The sequence below is a fragment of the Moschus berezovskii genome, chromosome 19 (assembly GCF_049115385.1).
Source record: "Moschus berezovskii isolate FMDL1 chromosome 19, NW_MosBer_1.0, whole genome shotgun sequence".
Taxonomy (NCBI): Eukaryota; Metazoa; Chordata; class Mammalia; order Artiodactyla; family Moschidae; genus Moschus; species Moschus berezovskii.
This window is the reverse complement of record NC_142478.1, coordinates 8862134-8878883: the sequence shown is the minus strand read 5'-3', so window position 1 is coordinate 8878883 and position 16750 is coordinate 8862134. Positions and strand designations below refer to the sequence as shown.

General features: G+C 44.9%; 1 protein-coding gene across 8 annotated transcripts in view; it reads left to right on the top strand.

The window, feature by feature from the left end:
• Positions 1-16750, top strand: part of FHIP1A (FHF complex subunit HOOK interacting protein 1A) — a 315123-nt gene that overhangs the window by 257125 nt on the left and 41248 nt on the right. The gene's annotated exons all lie outside the window — the stretch shown is intronic.

Below are 16750 nucleotides of genomic sequence, written 5' to 3'. Positions count from 1 at the left end.
GGTTCCCTTCTGTCCACACCCTCTCCAGCATTTATTGCATGTAGACTTTTGGATAGCAGCCATTCTGACTGGTGTGAAATGGTATCTCATTGTGGTTTTGATTTGCATTTCTCTGATTATGAGGGATGTGAGCATTTTTCATGTGTTTGTTAGCCATCTTTATGTCTTCTTTGGAGAAATGTCTGTTTAGTTCTTTGGCCCATTTTTTGATTGGGTCATTTATTTTTCTGGAATTGAGCTGCAGGAGCTGGTTGTATATTTTGGAGATTAATTCTTTGTCAGTTGTTTCATTTGCTGTTATTTTCTCCCATTCTGAAGGCTGTCTTTTTACCTTGCTTATAGTTTCCTTTGCTGTGCAGAAGCTTTTGATTTCAATTAGGTCCCATTTGTTTATTTTTGCTTTTATTTCCAATATTCTGGGAGGTGGGTCTTGGAGGATCCTGCTGTGATTTATGTTGGAGAGTGTTTTGCCTATGTTCTCCTCTAGGAGTTTTATAGTTTCTGGTCTTACATTTAGTTCTGTAATCCATTTTGAGTTTATTTTTGTGTATGGTGTTAGGAAGTGTTCTAGTTTCCTTCTTTCTGACGGTTGTTCTCAGCTTGGTGCATGTCGGAATCCACAAGGGAAGCCTGGCTCCACTCCTGGAGAGTCTGATTTACCTGGATCCGGGTGGGATGTGAGCCCAGGAATGTTTAAAATGCTCCCCAAGTGATTCTAACATGGAGCTGGGGTTCAGAACCACTGCTATGATGTCTTTGAAAGTGTGTTGTGAACCACTGGGTTCCAAGTCCAGTCTGAACGTTGGAGATCCATATTTGAAAGCCAGTGTTCTCGTTGGGGCCAGCAGTGTCATACCGTCCTGTGCCTGGAGTAAGGACGTCGCCACGCTGTCTCACGACTCCACGCTCACCCTGCTCTCTCGTTCTGGTGGAGGTGGCTCTGGTCTATGATCTGGGTCGCCAGGGCTGTGAGGCCAGAAGGGAACGCGTTTTCCTCCCAGTTTTCTTGACACATAAGCAGTGTATTCTTGTAATTGCCCTCATCTGAGCCCGTTGACTCTATATTGTTTATTGTTGGCATTTGTCCTGGTGACAGTGGGAACGTTGGTGTCTCGTGTTCAACCTTTTCTTCCCCTCTTGTTGGTTTGAAGAGCTTTTTTTTTTTTCCTTTCTTGCTGGTTTCACGATTAATTTCCCCTTTTTCTGTGGTGTCCAGGAGTAGGGTGCTCAGAGCTTTGGAGAAAGTGTTTTCTGAAGTAAAGTCCTGCTCTGTCGCTGGAAGCAGGTCTCTTCTGAGAAGCAGAGCTGAATTGGAGGAAGGGTGAGGTGGGAATAGGGCAGGGAGGGCATGGGTCCTCCAAAATGCCATCATTTGAACTCTTAGGATGGGAGACAGTGTCTTTGACCGTGATTGGTCCACATAGTTGATACAGCTATTCAGTTTCAAAGTATTTCTGCCATGTTTTCAGAGAGCAAAGGGATGAGATTGTCAAGGAATTGTTAGAATTCTTGTCTTGGTTTTTGCAAGACAGACCTGTTGTGTGAAGAACATGAAATTTGGTATCGAGCAGATCTGGTCTCTCATGAATCAGGTCTCTGCCACTTGCTGTGTACTTTGGGGGGCAAGTTTGTGAGGCTCAGTTTTTTTTTTTTTTTAATCTGTAAGATGAGAACCCTAATACCTATACCCTCAGGGCCAAGGTGAATTAACTTCTGTGTGAAGCATCTAACACAATGCTTGCCAGAGCGCGGGGACTCCATCCATGGCAGCTGTTTCTGGAATTATTGATACTGTTAATAATAGTGATAATTACTGATAATGATAGTAATAAACGACCTTTCCCCTTTGCTTTGGAAATGGTCCCTGAGATACAAGTAGCCTCATGGTCCGTGTGTCCAGCTGTCGTGCCTGGGGACTGAAAGTGGGGGTGGGAAAGCAATGTTAACAGGGGTCCCACCTGGGAAGCTTAGGATTTTCATCCTCACGTAACCACCGTGTCACAGTTTAGTCTCGTCACATAGTAATGCCTTCAAATATAATTGTTCCCTAGAAGAGTTAGTTCCACTGGTGACTCGTCTTGTGCATATTGTTTGTTTACCTCAAAGGTGCTAGAATAGAGACTTTTATTTGCACAGTGTAGAATGGGGGTTAGCAGGGAAGAAGGGGAAATGTGACTTGTGGGGATGATTTTAGTATAAGCCATGTCTGGCGCCATGGTGCTGCAGGAAGGGCCGCTTTCCAGGGCCCAGACGTCAGCTCTCGTCTGACACTCGGAACTGAATTGTCCAAGGAGACAGGCGTGCTAACAAAGCAAGAGACCATTGGGAAGGGGCTCCCGGGCGGAGAGCAGCAGGGTGAGGGAGCCCGGAGGACCGCTCTGCCACACGCTGGCAGTCTCGGGTTTTATGGTGGTGGGGTTAGTTTCCAAGTTGTCTCTGGCCAGTCATCTTGCTTGGCCCATGTTTGGTCTGACTCAGCAGCCTTCCCTGTGGCCTGCGCGTCTGTCTGCCAAGATGGATTCCAGTGCAGAGGATTCTGGAAGGTGACAGGACATATTATGGGGTGGTGTCCCCTCCCTCTTTTTGAAGTGTGAAGTACAAGTATTAGTTGATTAGTGGTGTCTGACTGTTTGCCACCCCATGGACTGTAGCCTGCCAGGCTTCTCTGTCCGTGGGACTCTCCAGGCAGAAAAACTGGAGTGGAAGCTGTTCTCTTGTCCAAAGGATCTTCCCGACCCAGGGATCGAACCTGGGTCTTCGGTGTTGCAGGTGGATTGATTACCATTTGAGCCACAGGGTAGCCTAAATTCCTCTAGCTAGCTTCACGAGGCCTGTTTTGGGCTAGCATCCCCTCCCTCCTTTTGGTTCCTTCTGAATTTTCCCGGTTAGTTTTCAACAGCGGTACCACATTCCTTACCAGGACCTCCTGTTGTGAGACAACTCACGCACGTGGTCATCATCTGCCTGGCCACGGGGTACGGTTTCCGTCAGTGGTTCCCTAACAATGGGGTAGGCTGGGCCTTGGACAGACAGACAGGCTTTGACCACTGGGAACCCGAGAAGAGATGGTGCCAGGATTAGGGGCTGGTGGGGCCTGACGAGGCAGCTGTCCCAAGGCCTCTGTCAGGACCGCCTGTGTGTCCCCATAGAGCTGTCTTGGCGCTCGCTTGGTCCTTGGCCGTAAGTTGCCAGTGTCTGGAGGACAGCGCTGTTTCACTGAAGCCCTGAGCCTAACATCACAGGCATTTACGTGAATTGGGGTAAACTGGATCTGTGCAACTGAGGGACCTGTTATGCAGTTTCAGAATAGTCAGTATATTCTAATTGGGTATAAAGGGATTTCTTCTCACATCTGGGTTCTAACAAGTTGAGAAAAAAATGAGTGAGGCAGATGGAGGAGCAAAAGAGCAGCTTTATTATCAGTCACATGGGTGCTGGAGAATAGGGTTTACTCCTGTACGTAAGAATTCCTAGTGCTGAGCCCAGAATTAGACAGACTCTTCCAGATGCAGAGAAGAATGTGTCCTTCCTGCTGGCAGCCTGGCTTCTGGAAGGAGAGAGAGAGGAAGGGACAGGCTCATCCAAATGACAAGTTACCCCCTCTCCAGGGGAAGAGTTATTGAGGGAGCCAGAAAAAGGCCAGAGTGCTTTGCTAGGAGATCTTGTGTTGGAAAAGAAGTCTTAGGATTGGAGACATTGGTTTTTCTATCAGGTCTACAAAAATCCAGCCTTTTAAAATTCTAGGAAATTGGAAGTAGTAAATCATATTTTAAAAAAACAGTAGTAGTTTAAATGTCCTTCCAGTGCTCAAGAACCTAAAATGGGTCCCTGTTGCCTGCGGAAGATAATTGACTCTTTCACTTGATTTTGAAACACCCCCCCACCAACACCCCCCCCCAGTCTGACCCCTTCCTACCTATGGACCTAACTTCCCCTGTGACTTTCTTTTCTTTAAATTTAATTTTATGTGTTTATCTGGCTGCACTGGGTCTTAGTTGCAGCATGCAGGATCTAGTTCCCTGACTGGGATCCAACCCCAGCCCCCTAAATTGGGAGCACAGAACACTAGCCACCAGGGAAGTCCTACCCCGTGCTTTTCAAATGTAGATCTGAAGTCAGAGCAGTGCCCACATGGTCCTCTCTTATCCCCATGTTCCTGCTAGAGTATTCTTTCTCTTTTCTGTCTGATAAGTCCCAGGACAGTCCTGATATTGAGGCTAATGCCTTGCACTGAAGCACACACTGCTTTCTCTCACCCCTGAATTGCCGCTTCACTCTCCACCCGGGCCCACACAGTTTAGCGCGTGTCTCATTACGTGAGTTTCACCAGCCAGCCGCTGTGAGTGCCGTGAGGGACAGGATGTTTCTTGAACTTCTTTTAAGTTTCCTCAGCTGCTACTATATTGTGCACTGAAAAGCCCTCAGTGAATATGCAGTTGGTTAAATAAATATATCAAAAGCAGCCCACTCCAGTGTTCTTGCCTGGAGAATCCCAAGGACGGTGGAGCCTGGTGGGCTTCCGTCTATGGGGTCACACAGAGTCGGACACGACTGAAGTGACTTAGCAGCAGCAGCAGCACCCTTATCACTACACTAGAATAAAATTAGGTGTTGGTTATGCTGGAAGGTAAAATTACCAAGACGAAGAACCAGAATTGGCTCATGTTTCATGCCACTGATACAGACTCAAAGAATCTCAGGTTTTGGAAACTGAGAAGATGGATCAGCTAGTTCAACACCATCATTTTACAGCTGAGAACATGAGGAAGAGTGGAAAAGAAATATCCAGAGTCCCCGAGCCTAATATTTGTGAGAGGAACAGAGGATACGGAATTGATGATGTTTCAGTTCTTCCACATTAACTTATCCACAGAAGGTTGATGTGGCGGCTTTATATTTACATTTTGGCATCCTCTAAGTGTTCCAAAGTGCTTTTTTATTATCTCGTAGAGCCTCCCTCCTTTATGTGCTTACCAACATCTGTGGAGGAAGGCACTTTTCACAGAAGCTGTCACTTCTTCTCATGGTTGACCTTCCTTGATAAATGTTAACTTCTTGCCCGAGCTGATGCGGCAGGTCAGAGGCTCCAGGCTCAGAGTGCAGCCCCGGCAGCTGATACGCCCATAGGTTGCTTGACTTGCCCAAGGCCCCAGCTACTAAGTGTCGACATGCAAGTGTTTCACATTCCACTGCAGTCCATTTTCAACTACCCTGTGATGCCTTTAAAAAAAAAAGTTCTTAAATTATTATCTCTAGATTCTGAGAATTCCAGCTTAGCAGGAAATACATTTTTAATTTGCTGCTCAGCAAAGAGAAAGAACAGCTAACACAAGTACTTACCCACCCTGGGTAGAAGTTTAGGAACCAAACCTGGGGCAAAGACAGCCTGGCTTTGCTGAATGCAGAGAGACCGTGCTGCCCGTGGCCAGGGAGGAGTTGAAGGCAGGAGTTGAGACTGGAGAAGGATGGGTCACCTAGCCAGCTCTCTGCTCCTCCGAAGTCCCAGGCAGGTCTTCCCAGTGCAGATTCAATATTTGTCTTATGTTGTAGGGGCCCCGAGACATCAGTGCTTGTATTTAACTATATAAAAATGTCAAACGAAATAAGAACAATGTTTTGGTTATTTCTACCACTTTCTTTCCATTTAATTTTACTTTAAAAATTATACTGTAGTGCTTATTCATTTTTTAGTGGACAGAAAATTTAACGGGGAAGTAAATATATATATTTTAAACAGAGTTTTGAATGCTCAGTCTTGTCACACTAATGAGCCACAAAATCAGTCTGGTAGGTCACAAATAGCACTTCAAAACAGAATCAAATAGAAAATACTGGAGGGCACTGTGTTTAGTAATGGTAAGTATCATATTATTGTAAAATATAATTCTTATGATGTGCTGTGGCTTTAAAAAGTTTCAGAAAAGACTGTTCTCGTGTTTTGGAGGATTACTTGCAGAATGGGCTATGGAATTAGCCTTGACGCCACGTTTCTGCTCTGTCATGGGCTGCAGTATCTGCAGTTGGTCTTCTGGTATGAAAATTCGTTTCTGTTGTGAGTGCCTGGTATACAGGAGGCACTGTTCTCAATGCTGTGGATGAGATCTCTCTAGCAGTTTTCTTACCAAGCAAGTCATCTTATTTCCAGAGAAGACAAACTGGATCAGTTTGCATAGGGTTTAACTGTGACTAACAGAAAATGCCCTTCAATAGTCTTGTCTCTTCCCATCCACCACTTCTGTTTACACATCACTGGCCAAGGCATATACTGAGGTACTTACATGCAGAGGAAGAAGGGAAGTGTGGTTTTGGCTGTAAAGTTAGGGTTTGTTCCTAATGGAGAGTGAGTATTGGGGGACATTTAGAAGTACCCACTCTAAACCTCAGGGTTTCTTCCTGTTAACACTGATGGGCAGTGGGGAGTTCAAGTTACTGTACTTCTTGTAAAAGTGCTGGCTGGGCAGGGGTGGGCTTGTGTGGACTGTTGGCTGCAGCAGGGATGCCCTGCTGAGCGGGCAGAGAGGAGGATGAAGGTACCTCCTGCTTGACTCACGAGCACTGTGATCTCATGGGCAGAAGGCACTTTCTGCTCCGGTAGAGCTGTCTGCTTTCCAAGCTATGGCCCCGGGGGCTGTTCTGCCGGGTGATGCTGAAGGGTTGGAGGGTGATTAACTGCTTCACAGACTTGCACTGTACAGGCTGGTTTTTTTGTTTGTTTTTTAAGTTTTAATTTTATATTGGATTGTAGCCTGTTAACAGTGTTGTGGTAGTTTCAGGTGGACAGCAGAAGGACTCAGCCATATGTATACATGTATCCATTCGCCCCCCCAAAGCCCACTCCATCCTGGCTGTCACGTGACACTGAGCAGAGTTCCCTGTGCTAGACAGTAGGCCCTTGGTTATCCATTTTATTTTTTGAAATGCTTTTATTTATTTTTGGCTGTGCTGAGTCTTTGTAGCCACGTGGGTTTTTCTCCTGCTGTGCCGAGCGGGGGCTCCTCTTGCTTGCGGCGTGCAGGCTTCTCGTGTGGGGGCACCTCCTGGTGTGGAGCACAGGCTCTGGATGCTTGGGCTTCAGGAGTTGTGGTGCGTGGGCTCAGTAGTTGCAGCTCCTGGCTCTGGAGCACAGGCTCAGTGGTTGGGAACATGAGCTCAATTGCTCCACGGCATGTGGGATCCTGCCTCACCAGGGATTGAACCCTTGTCTCCTGCATTGGCAGGCGGGTCTTTTACCACCGAGACCCCAAGGAAGCCCTGAGTATTCATTTTAAACATAGCAGTGTGTACATGTGGGTCCCAAATTCCCTGGTTCTGCCCCTTTCCCTTGGACAGCTCTTTGCCCCTAGATTTGCTGCTTTAAAAATTATAGAAGTTAGTAAGCAGCAAGGGTATACTGCAGAGCACAGGGAGTTATTCCCATTATTTTGTAATAACCCATATTGGACTATAATCTGAAAAAATACTGAATCAATACACTAAAACTAACACAATATTGTAAATCATCTATACTTCAGAAAAAAAACCAACTATAGAAGTTGGGAGACCAATCTGTCTGTATTCACTGCCTTATACACCCACCCACCCTTTTTTGGAGTTTGAGCGGGTCCCAGGTACTGTGAAGCCTCCTCATCTCTGACCTCCCATAGTTCTTCACGTCACTTCTCTCCTGTTTCAGGGGAAGAAAATTAGGGCTATAAATTAAGCTTTCGTTTAGTTTTTGATTTGAAAAGAAAAATTAGATTTCTTTCTTTTTCAACAAGTGCAGAAGAGAGATAATGCAGAATCACAGGATTCTGCTCTTAAGCGTCAGGATCATGGAAAGATAGGAAAGGTCCCACCCACTCTACATGGAGAAACACAAAACACAGCTCACACGAACCCCACCTTATCTAAGGCAGCCAGGTGGTATTCATCTTGGAGATAAAAGTGGAGAAGGCAGGGAGAATCTGGTCTGAAAGTTGGTGTTAATCCTTTATTCTTTCCCTGCATGCTCCTAAGAGATCATTAAACATTTATCAGCAACAAATGCCCTGCAAGCTTTTCTTCAGGTAGTCATAAGAAAACCAAAAAAACAAAGAGAACAGAAAGGAAGCTTATACCCTGCCTATTTCACTTTCTTGGTATAGTTTTCTTTTGCCCCACACTAACTTTTTAAAGCATTATGTATTTTATTCATTTCCTTATTCTCAAAGTGATTTAGTTAACCTGCTTGAGATATTTAGGGATGTTGACTCAATGAACTTTTCCAGTAAATGCAGAAGATTGTGTAATACCATAGAAAATTGTAGTGGGCTTTCCTGGTGGCTCAGACGGTAAAGAATCCACCTGCAGTGCAGGAGGTTCGAGTTTGATCCCTGGGTCAGGAAGAGCCCCTGGAGGAGGACATGGCAACCCACTCCAGTGTTGTTGCCTGGAGAATCCCATGGACAGAAGAGCCTGGCGGGCTCTAGTCCTTAGAGTTGCAAAGAGTCGGACACAATTGATCGGCTAACACCTTCTAACATTTACATGCTTAAAGGAAGTGAACTTCTTTTCAGAGTCCCCCTCCCCGGCCGTTTTATGACTGGCTTGCATTTTAGGTGAGACAGGAAGAATAACTGACAGGCTGCCCCTCTGTGTGCCGCACCGTGTGGTTATTGAGTACCTGATGATGAACACGTTTGGGATAACGAAGAAAACCGCCAGGAAGCCTAGAATGACTGAGTTTGCTGGAGGAAACACCTGTGTCTGTTTTCGGTCTTCCATTGTATTGAGGTCTGCTCTCGTGGTAAGAAGCCAGGAGTGAAATCTGCCCTTACCGTCAGAACTTGTCTTGGTTACAGTTTTGGTGTCTAGGAAAACTGTCCATGTATAAAATTCCACTCCCAAATAGTACATGGAACCCAGCAAGCAGATTGAATGGGAATTGGGGTGACAGGCATTAGACGCCACCACGTTACAGTTGTTCTCAAATAAAGCTTCACTCTAAAGAAGCTGCCTGAAGCGACCCTCTGAACCATTTCCCCACCACCACTGGGTTTAATGTTTGCTCCTCAGAATTCAGTAGTATTGTCTTGTTAATCAAGAGGAGAAGCTAGGAGGAAGCCCAAGGAAGCATTTCCTTTTTCCCCATGGATCACTTTTCTCAGTTGCCCTAATCAAGAGCATGGCATGGGTCAGGCTCTTTATTTCCTATGAAATGTTCACAAAGAGTCGGACATGACTGAGTGACTTAGCACACACAGAAAAGGAAGATTTCCCCTGCTGTCCACGCATCGTCAGATGAATCTAACTACCTTGCTAATGAAGGCATCCCCAACATAGAGGTTGAAAACCATACTCGTTTGTTTGTTTTATTAGTAACAGGGCAGCTGATCTCCATCCTGACGTGTTTATTGATTATCCTTTGGGTACCTGCTGGTGTACAAAGTGTTTTGAGAATTCACACTGTAGGTCAGACATAGTCATTTCTGCAGTAAGTTTGCAATCTTAAAAAATGGAAAAATGCATGAAGAAGATTGAAAAAGGGCATGGACTTCGTCTAGCAAAGAAGAAGCTGAGGGCTTTCATAAGAATTCCAGAACAGGAAGGGAAGTGGAGTTTTGGGGGACAGCATTTCCCCATCACTACTTCTTAACGTGAGGGCAGTAAGCTAAGGCACGCTTTACATTACGGCAGGTGGAATTTTCTTTACATTGAGGCATGCTTTCTTGATCGCAGAGACCTCCTGAGCTGTGTTGCCAAAGGAAGCTGTGTAATCCCCTGTTTGATTGCTCTGGCTTCCCACCATCAGACCTCCCTTCTTCTCAAAGCTTGCTCGTCAGGCTTCTGGTGATCCTGTTAGCTTACCCCAGGCTTCTTCCAATAAGTATCTTTTCTGCTTAGGTCCACTCAGTTCTCCTGAGATGGAGTGGACTCAGAGAGCTGAAACAATATGCTGAGAATGGTCTTCGATTATGCACAGGTGCCCCAAAGCAGATCGGTGATGTTGTTTTTATAGTTCTTCATATTGCACCTAAGACTCTTTCTGGAAGAATTCGTGAACAGAAAGGGATGGATGAAGTGATCTTTGGAATACTCTTCAGATCTTTGCTTCTGAGATAAAACTGATTTTGCTCCAGAATTTCCTTGTTGTCTCTGACCACAGAGCTATCCTGTGAAATAACTTTCTTAGTGGTATTTGGAGGATTTCAGTAATGAAATTCTGTACTGGATATAGTTCAAATATAGTGGATCATATATTGAATTATACTCTGATAAGTTACATTTTAATGAAGTAGTATTGTACACATTATATACACATAGAATAGGAAGAAAGCCTTTATAAATAATTTGCTGACTTCTCCAGGGAGAGGTTTATCATAGGCAAGGAGAAGTATCTTCTGTTTAATTAGTCAGTCAATTAATATTTAATTGATTTAATTAATATATTTAATGTATTATAGATACATCAAGAAAATACTGGGGGAAGAGGCAGAGACTGGTTTTACTTTTAACTTCTTTTCCTTAAAATATGTTGCAGAGATCATTGTAGCCATCGCTGTAATCTCTTTCCTCAGTTATTTTAGGAATGAATAGCAACACCATTGACTTATGGCAGAGAGCAAAGAGAAACTAAAGAGCCTCTTGATGGAAATGAAAAAGGAGAGTGAAAAGCTGGGGGGTTCAGGATGGGGAACGCATGTACACCCATGGCTGATTCATATCAATGTATGGCAAAAACCACTATAATATTGTAAAATAATTAGCCTCTGATTAAAACAAATAAATTATTATTTTTTAAAAGGTGGCTTAAAACTCAACATTCAAAAAACTAAGATCATGGCATCCGGTCCCATCACTTCATGGCAAACAGATGGGGAAACCATGGAGAAACAGTGGGAGAATTTATTTTCTTGGGCTCCAATCACTGCAGATGGTGACTGCAGCCATGAAATTAAAAGACATTTGCTCCTTGGAAGAAAAGCTATGACCAACCTAGACAGCTTATTAAAAAGCAGAGACATTACTTTGCCTGCAAAGGTCCGTCTAGTCAAGGCTATGGTTTTTCCAGTTGTCATGTATGGATGTGAGAACTGGACTATAAAAAAAGAAAGCTGAGCGCCAAAGAATTGATGCTTTTGAACTGTGGTGTTAGAGAAGACTCTTGAGTCCCTTATACTGCAAGGAGATCCAACCAGTCCATTCTAAAGGAGATCAATCCTGGGCGTTCATTGGAAGGACTGATGCTAAAGCTGAAACTCCAATACTTTGGCCACCTGATGTGAAGAATCGACTTAATTGGAAAAGACCCTGATGCTGGGAAAGATTGAGGGCAGGAGGAGAAGGGGACGACAGAGGATGAGATGGTTGGATGACATCACCAACTCGATGGACATGAGTTTGAGTAGGCTCCGGGAGTTAGTGAAGGACAGGGAAGCCTGGTGTGCTGCAGTCCATGGGGTTGCAAAGAGCTGGACACGACTGAGTGACTGAACTGAACTGAATTGACTTTGGATGTCACCTCCTCTCACGTCCCACCTGCCTCGGGTGGTGGGGTTGATGCAGTGAGTGCCTGGAGGCCAAGGAGCAGGAGGGGCTGGGAGGGAAGGAGCCTGAATCGTCAATGCAGCCTTTTTGCAGACTGGGAATAACTGAACGTTTTCTGTCCTGAAGTTTTGGCTGAAATAGTGGCGCCGCTCCCTGAGAACCAGGGTGTCTGTCCCTCCGCTTCTGTTCCTGAGTGTTGCTCGTGCTCCGTGTCCTGGGAGGGAAGGAGAAGGCTGGGAAGAGTCCAGCTGCAGCGGTGGCTGCCCTGGGGTGGACACGCCCCCGCCTGTCCCCCAGCGGCTCTCCCTCTGGCAGCAGCAGGCAGGGGTCTCAGCCTGTGTTCCCTGGGAAAACCCCTCCGTGTCTGTTTCACGCGATCCAGCCTCATCTTTCCTTCCCCGTACTGATTTCAGTGGTCTGGGGGCCCCTGGTCTTCTTGTTTCCTGCCCTCTGGGTGGAGCCACTGGGGCTGAGGCCTCACAGAGGACCCAGAGGAACCTTGCTGGGCTAGTTGTCTCCTCTACACCAAAGGGGACGCCAAAGAAGGGTGCTTCTAACTTGGAGAGGGTGCAGCAGTCACCTGATCCTACCACCCGCCGCCTGCCCAGGTGATAGAAGGTAGTACCCATCTGTCTGTCCCAGTGTGACCAGATCTCACACAAAACACAGTTAGCAGGCGGGGATGTGTCGTTCAGGATGCACATAAACCTGCCCTTACAGGGGGGATTCTGGTGCTAATTTAGATGCAAATGGAATTGCCCCGCTAGAGCCGATTAAGGAAAGGTCAGGACGTCTGTATACTCAGTTTCCTTCCTGCGCTGTGCGTTAAGCTGATGCACTGCTGTGATTGTGGGCATGATGCTGGGCTGGGTTCTAGCTTCACTTTGGGGAGACCTTTGACTTTGTCCAAGTGGAATGGGACACAGTGTCAATTCCTCCCTTCCCTCTCATCCCCTTTGTCAAAGAAAACAAAATCTCTATTTTTTCCATTTCTGAGAAACTTAAAATTTTAATTAAGAGAGTGAAAATGCACGGTTGGAGCTCTTGCTGCTGCTGCTGCTGCTGCTGCTGCTAAGTCGCGTCAGTCGTGTCCGACTCTGTGCGACCCCAGAGACGGCAGCCCACAGGCTCCTCCGTCTCTGGGATTCTCCAGGCAAGAACACTGGAGTGGGTTAGGCTGAGGTAAAGAGGAGACTGACTGTAGACTCAGTTGCCCTCCCGTCCACAGAACTGATCTCCACTCTCCATGCAGTTCACCCAGATCCAGGCCTTGCTGGGAGGTGGCCTGGCGTGGAGGGCACTGGTGGGCAAAGACTGTGAATTGCTTGGGTGTTTGTGCTGCTACTTTAGCATTTTTTCAAATGTTTTAACTATTAATATAATGCACAGCCAGAAACTTATTTTCTACATTTCTGTGTATGCATTTTCTTAATTGAATGTGACAAGACATATACATGCAAAATATATTTATTACATATAGTTGGAACAAAATATTTATATAAAAGTTTGGCAAAACAGGACTTATTTTTACTACATACAGTCTATTTCAATACTTTCTATTTGAATCTGGTCTACCCATGAGTGGACCAAGACATTGATTGTATTACCTACTTTGGGTCTCAAACTATGGTTTGAAAAACATGTTTAAGCAATTGGTGAAGGGCACTTGGCATGAAGGACAACTCACGTAGGGGCCAGTGGAAGTGGAAAGGGTGGTGAAGAGATTTCAAAAAATGGACTAAACTGGACTGCATAGCAGTAAAAATAAGTACCTGTGTCAGGGTCTCATTCTAGAACTTGGGCTGAAAAGTAGGCACGTGAAAGTGCCTAGGCAAATATCCTGTTTGGGTTCATGGTTGTACCTTCTTGTAAAGGATAATTATTTGTCTGTAGGACCTGAGTTTTCCTTAAGTCATTGCAGCCATTGTGGTCTGCCTTTAGTAAGAAAGAACATTCCCAAGCTTTATTATTGTGTATTATATGGTAGAACCTCATTTACCCTTTCTGCTGGAATTTCTATGTAAATTTGTAGCTGCAATTCTTTACAGAACAAGGTCAATAAATATTGACACACAACTGTGAGGCAGAAAGGTCCCCCTTACCTCAGCCGCTGACTGTCCTTCACTACTGGCCCACGAGGAGGAGGCTACTCTCCCGTTTTGCTGGTCCTTGCTCTTGGCAGAACCTGAATTTTCCATTCCGCACAGCCCAGCCGCCCTCCCCTGGTGGCTCATCATTAGCTTTCAAGTGATTACACTTAGGCTCTGGTCTCATCCTCCTTTAAGGAGGTTTCCTATTTGGAGGATTAGAGGAAGTTTCTGAGAAGTCAAGATAATGGGGCAGGAGAAGATTTCCTGGGATAAAAGGCTTCTAAGGGCTCTGAGAATATGGAGGAGGGAGAGGGGGAAAAGAGAAGGGAACCAGATTCTCCTGGTTTGGCTATTCATTTAAGGTGAGGGTGACCTCGGTTCATAAAGACTGTGCAACCTGATGCTTAATAGAATTGGGTTTTAATATTTATAGCATGTTATGTAAATGCTGCCCCTCCAAGTGCTTCCTTAAATCCTCTTAGCTTATGAATGACAGCTCTGATTTCTAAAAAAAAAAAAACAAAAACCTGAAAACAGAAATCTTTTCATTTATCCAGCTTAAGAGTAGTAGACAATAGATGCTTAGTGCCCGCCTTTCACACCAGGTCCCAAAGACTTAGATTCTCAAGAGTTTATCGCCGTGCTTTTGAGCTGATTACGGCCATGCATAACTAAAGAGGGGAAAAGCTGATGCTACACTGTTGGTGCAAAGGCAGCTCCCGGAATTGTGTGTAGCATGTCGACTCGGCAGTGCTCCATGGGTAAGGTGAGGACACAGAAACTACACATGTGGTCCCTTTGGAATGATTGTTGTTGTTTAGTTGCTCGGTTGTGTCCAGCTTTTTTGTGATCCCATGGACTGTAGTCCGTCAGGCTCCTCTGTCCCTGGGATTTCCCAGGCAAGAATACTTACATTGCCATTTCCTTCTCCGGAGAATCTTCCCTACCCAGGAATCAATTAATGCTACTTGTTTTTTTCTTCTAGGGAATTCAAATTTTGTGTAAATGATTTTAGGTTAAATCTCTACTCTAGGACCCTGAGATTGCAGTCGTGCAATGGGTGTGAGCTAATGGAACTATGTGTTTGGTGGTGGTGTCAGTCCTTTCCCCTTAATTTTTCTGTGACATCAGTTATTCTGTAATTTTTATTAAAAAAAAAAAAAGTCCTGACTCACCGGGGCCTTCAGATCTCATGCAGAGAAGAGAGAGGAATTAAAAAACTTAAGCTCAACTTTGGCAAATGTAAATTGCCAGGTCCTTGGAGGCCATCATTTGCTCAGGAAATGTTTATTAAGTACCTTCTGTGCACCAGGCTCTTTACATTGCCCTGCAGTGATAAAGAAACAGGCACAGCTTGTGTCCCAGGACAGTATGGTAAGTGCTGTGAGCTTGGATAGAAGCCGTTTGTTCAGAAGCAGGGCAGCCCACGAGGAGGACTCTTCTCAGAGTAATTTGTCGGCCAAGTCATTGGTGCTTACCTGTTTCCTTTGCTTTATTTGGGCACAGAGAGCTTTCACATCTGGTCAGATGACGCAGGGGTGTGTTGGGTGAGGAGTCGTAAGATTGGCACTGAGCTGGGAATGGAAGGGCTGGACGCAGTGCTCAGGCCACTCAGGGTCCTGTCGGTGGGTTCTGGGAGTGCATTCAGATGTACTGTAGGCGCCTTGCTTAGAATAAAGAAAACAGACAGAACTGATTTGGTAATATCTATGTGGACTCATCTATCTAGCACATCCCCAAGAACCAAGAAATTCATAAAAGTAATTCAAGCCTTTCTGCGCAGATGCATCCTGACGAGGGCTGTCCACACTTACATAGCAGGTCTGGAGAGCTGGTTTCTAAACTGAGTTTTGGATTTTGAAGGCAGAAGGGGAGAAGAGGAAAGCCTTTTTGAAGGAATGGCCCAGTAACAGTATGATAAAATGAAAGCTAACACTCTTAAAGTGAGGAAAAGAGAAGATCGAATACTGGAAAAGAAAAGACGTGATCACTCAGAATTTATCACCATCTGGTTCGTTTAGCGTCAAGTGTGTTAGACTCATGGCAGGGGAGGTGTCTTAGCTTTGTAGGGTGTAAGATTGAAATCTGAAATTTTGAACTGCTTGCCTGGTAATTCTTGTGAAACCCTGTTTGAGACTTTCTGTATTGCAGACAGCATGGCAATTGATGACCCTGTTCTGCCTTTAGGGCTTCCCAGGTGGCTCAGTGGTAAGGAATCCGCCTGCCAGTGCCTGCAGTTGCAGGAGACATGGGTTTAATCCCCTGGGGAAGGAAATGACAACCCACTGCAGTGTTCTTGCCTGGAAAATCCCACAGATAGAGGAACCTGGCGGGCTGCAGTCCATGGGGTCCCACAGAGTCGGACATGACTTAACACAAGCACAATTCTGCCTTTAGGAAGGCAAATGTATACTCACTCTTAAAATATTCCCAGTCAAAATGCTTAAAATAAAAATTTGTTGCTTTAAGCATCAAATCCTCAGCTCTTTGAAAAACTTGACTCTTCAGAGGAGTCTGTTTCCTGAAAGATTGATGTTTTACTGCATGGGAAAATCACAGCACATAGAAAATAGTAATCTGTATTATTTAAAAAGTCACAGTTACTTTATAAGCAGTAAACTCTTACAGCAGTTTATAAATAATACTTTATGTGTATTATTCAGTTATAAAATTTTGACTTGCAACTTGCCTGAAACATATCTGAATTTCTGCAGCATTTTGTTTCTGTACCTGTCATTTGCTATTTATTATATTATTATTTAGTTTGCTAGATCATAAATAGAACCCATCTTCCTGGACAGAAAATGTGTTGTTTCTAGTTTCTTGTTCATAGGAAATCCCAATAAAGGTTTATTGAATGACTAGTAATGAAACAAGTTATACTGAGCTTTCTAATTCTTTTTATGGACCATGAACATACTTTCTATTATCTTTTCCCTCTTTGTGATTACACACTAAAATCTTGATGGTATTTGAACGGCATCTGGTGATCAGGGTTGTCGGAACACTTGAATTGCTTCTTTCTGCCTTTGCTTTTCCCTTACTGAATTAAAAGGCGGAATCAGCATGAGATTTTGAGGAGTGTGAATAGGTTAGGGGCTTCAAATGAAGCTCTGAAGTGTGTTCTTGTGGCAGGTGTGTTCTTGCCTTGATGG